The sequence below is a fragment of the Zosterops lateralis genome, assembly GCF_965231275.1.
Source record: "Zosterops lateralis genome assembly, contig: HAP1_HAP1_SCAFFOLD_68, whole genome shotgun sequence".
Classification (NCBI taxonomy): domain Eukaryota; kingdom Metazoa; phylum Chordata; class Aves; order Passeriformes; family Zosteropidae; genus Zosterops; species Zosterops lateralis.
The window spans coordinates 208,343-212,284 of record NW_028154601.1 but is presented as its reverse complement, the minus strand read 5'-3'; the positions used below and the strand labels follow the sequence as shown (position 1 = coordinate 212,284).

Below are 3,942 nucleotides of genomic sequence, written 5' to 3'. Positions count from 1 at the left end.
TTGTACCCCACATGGTTCCAGTTGGTCATTTCACCCTCACTTTTGTTCCAGTCAATGCCAGTCACTCCCAGTGTACCCCAGTTCCCTCCAGCACATTCCCAGTCCCTCCCAGTTCCTTCCATCATGATCCCATTTGCTCACAACCAGTCCCAGTCAGCCTCAGTGTAGTCACACTCACTACCAGTATGATCCCAGTCACCTCCAGCATGATCCCGGTATAAGCCCAGTTGCTTCCAATAACTTCCAGTATGAACCCAGTCACTCCCAGTTCCTCCCATTTGCTCCCAGCTACTCCTGGTCACCCTCAGCATGATCCCAGTCACTCCCAGTATATCCCAATTGCCTCTAATATGGTCTCAATACTTCCCTGCAGATTTCTACTCCTTCCCAGTATGATCCCAGTACAGCCAGTCACTCCCAGTGATGCCATTCCTATGATCCCCCCACTCCCCTACACTTGTGTTCTGACCTGTCCCAGCTCCATCCCCTCTCCTCCCGCAGGCTGACGGGTTGGGGAACGGGGCACCCAGGGTGTGCCTGCTCCTGGGGGAGGAGGAGGAGGGGTGGCAGAGGAGGAGCAGGAGCAAAAGGAAGAGGAGGGACAAAGGAGGATCAGGGAAAGGAGAAGGAACCATGAGGTCAAGCACTCCCTGAATTCACAGCCGCCCACCCATGGGATCATCATCCCCCATCCTACAGGTGACCAGGGAGGGGGAGCTGGGCCCAGATATCCTGGGGATTCTCTGGATTGGGTTTTTTTGGACAGGATGTTTGGAGAATGAAGAACTCCAAAGCTGAGTGGAAAATGCCCCTTGGGGAACACATTGGGGGGGTCCCAGTGGCAGCTGCTGGCAGAGGCAGCCTGGAGGAGCAGAGCCCTGTGTCCCCCAGGAGCCCAAAGTGGGGAGCCCAGAGAGGCAGGTGTGCTGCAATTGGAGGGACCCTCAACAGCCTGGAGAGGGGCAGGGGGGACTCCTTGGACCCCCTCCACCCTAAAGAAGAGAATGAGGGGAGAAGGGACTCCGGGACCCTCAAAACCCCCAGCATCCCTAAGTGGGGAAATGGAGAAAGGGGGGAACTCTTCAGATTCCTGGGACTCCCAGCAGCCTGGGTAGGGCAGAGAACGAGTAGATGGGGGATCCCCAATACAAGCATGACCCCCAGCAGCTGGGACAGGGGAGAACCCCTGAACACCAAAGGGGAGAGACCTGAGACAGGGAACTCCTGGGAGGCATTTTCAGGGCTGAATCTGGTGTTTGGGAGGTTTATATGGACCCCAGATGTCCGGTCACTTCTAGAGATGGACTTGGGCAGGGAGATCTTTAAATTCAATGCGTTCATCCCTTGTTTTCCCCCCAAACCAGGATTTCTCATTCCTTATCCTTGGCTGGATGGAGAAGGCTGTGAGGAAGAGGAAGATGCCCCGAGACAAGAAGGCAGGTGAGGAGGAAGTCAGTGCCCCTTTCCCCCTCTCTCCTGCTCCATCTCCCAGCCCAGCATGGCCCCCAGCTGCAGGACAACCCCGCTGCCAACACTGCCCTGCCAGGGATGCCCTGGGGGAGATCTCCTTCCCCTTCCCTCTGGCACGGAGGCAAATCCCATCCTCTCCTTGTCCTTCCTCCCCCAGACACTGAGCTGAGGATGGAGACCAGGGAGGACAAATCCCTGCAGCAGAACCTCATGGAAGAGGCTGTTTTGAGCTGCTCCATGGTGCAGGAATCCAACGGAGATGAAAAACCCCGGAGATCCCGCAGGAGGAGGGGCTCCAAACCCAACCCAGGGTGCTCTGAGGAGAGAAGAGCCACCCTGAGTCTGGAACGTGAACAGAGCTTCCGTCGGGGCTCGGAGCTGGTGGTCCATGAGCATCATCATGATGGGGAAAAGCCCCACAAGTGCTTGGAGTGTGGGAAGAGCTTCCGCCGGCGATTCAGCCTCATCCGCCACCAAATGATCCACACTGGGGAGAGGCCCTTTGAGTGTTCCCAGTGTGGGAAGAGGTTTCAGACCAGCTCCCATCTCCTCGTGCACGAGCGGATTCACACAGAGGAGAGGCCCTTCCGCTGCCCCGACTGCAGGAAGGGCTTCAAGGACAACTCCAACCTCCTCACCCACCGGCGCGTCCACACCGGGGAGAGGCCCTACAAGTGTCCCCAGTGTGGGATAAGCTTCAGCCAGAGCTCCAGCCTGATCTGTCATCAGAGGATCCACACCAGGGAACGGCCCTACAAGTGTGAGCAATGTGGGAAGAGCTTCAGCACCAGCTCCCACTTGAGCCGCCACCAGAAAATTCACGCTGAGGAAAGGCCATACAAGTGTGGGGAATGCAGGAAGGGCTTCAACCGGAGGTCCCAACTGATCATCCACCAAATGATCCACACTGGGGAGAGGCCCTTTGAGTGTTCTGAGTGTGGGAAGAGGTTTCAGACGAGCTCCCATCTCCTCAGGCACCAGCAGATTCACACAGAGGAGAGGCCCTTCTGCTGCCCTCACTGCAGGAAGGGCTTCAAGTACAACTCCAACCTCCTCACCCACCGGTGCATCCACACTGGAGACAGGCCCTACAAGTGTCCCCAGTGTGGGAAGAGCTTCTCCAGGAGCTCTCACTTGACCCGACACCAACAGAGCCATCGGTAAGGAAGCCCTGCGAGTGCCCCGACTGTGGGACGAGCTTCGTGCACTTCTCCAACTCCATTCCCCATCAGAGGACACACGCTGGGCAGAGCCCTGGAGACCCACATTCCCGGTGATCCATGTTGGGAAGACACCTGGCTGGTGGTCTCCATGTCCTCCTAGATCCCCAGAGGCACCTGGATCAATGCAGGGGCAGGAGCATCCATCAGGACTCTGATTGACATTGTAAATGAATTAGGAAGAGCTGATTTTTTTAACATTACAGAACAAAAATTCTCATCTGGTCTGTCCAGTTGTTTCTTCTGATGGCATCAAGCTAAGTGGGATGATCTTGGAGATCTTTTCCTGGCTGAATAATTTCCGTGTTTATGCCATCAAAACACCCAGAATTGGGGTAAAATTATGCAAATTAAGTGAGGAGATCTAAAACTGAATCATTTCACTGGGATTTGAGTGTGAATTTGGGGTTCAGGGGAATTACCAGAAGGATTTTGATGTTCTGGGACCACCCAAGCCAAGGGACATGGCCATGATCTCATAGCTGTTGCAGCAGAATGTGTCCACCTGAGCCCATCTGTTCTCCAGGAATTCTGGTTGTCTGTCCCAGTCCCTGGCCTGGGTCTCCCCATCTGGGGTGTCACCCCCAAAGTGCCCAAATTGCTGCTGAAGTGCCCAAGCTGCTCCTGGCTGTGGATGTTCCTGGGCACCAATCTCTCCTGGTCAGTGCCATGGGGGGCTGAGAGGGGTTTTAGGGACTCCTGGGGTGGGGCTGAGAGAGGGTTTTGTGCCTCTTGGGGCATTTGTGTTGCTGGGAGGGGGTTTGGAGGCCTTCTGGGGAGGTTTGTAAGAGTTTTGGGGTCCTGTCATGGCTGTGTGGCTTGGAGAGAATTTGGGTGGATCTTGGGGGAGGTGGGAAGGGGGTTTTGTGGTTTTTGAGGCCATTTACATTGCAGGGAGTTGTTGGGGGTTTGTTGTGGCTGGGAGCTGTGGGATGGTTTGAGGGGTCTGGGAGCGACGTTGGAGCTGGGAGGGGGTTTTAGGGCAGTTGTGACTCCCCCAGACCCAAAAAGCTGCCACCAGACCCTGCCCCAAAGACGCTGCTGGGGTTTGGGGTCTCCATGTTGGGGTTCATCCTCCTGGTGCTGCAGGAGAAGGTGAGGGGGGGTCCCCAGGGGCTGTGTGTGTCCTCCCCAGAGTGTGTGTGACCCCCCCCCCCATGCTGGTGTCACCCCCTTTTCCCTCCCCACAGGGCTCCTGCCCCAGCTCCTGCTGCCCCCGGGAGGGAATTTGGGGAGGGGGCAGAAGGGGTGT

At 56.5% G+C, this 3,942-nt stretch overlaps 1 long non-coding RNA gene across 1 annotated transcript; it reads left to right on the top strand.

Annotated features, from left to right (window-relative positions):
* The first annotated feature begins 566 nt into the window (after positions 1 to 566).
* Positions 567 to 1,937, top strand: LOC310923489. Its single transcript, XR_014592602.1, has 3 exons — positions 567 to 699; positions 1,365 to 1,440; positions 1,628 to 1,937. It is a non-coding gene; the product is annotated as an uncharacterized lncRNA (long non-coding RNA).
* The last annotated feature ends 2,005 nt before the right edge of the window (positions 1,938 to 3,942 follow it).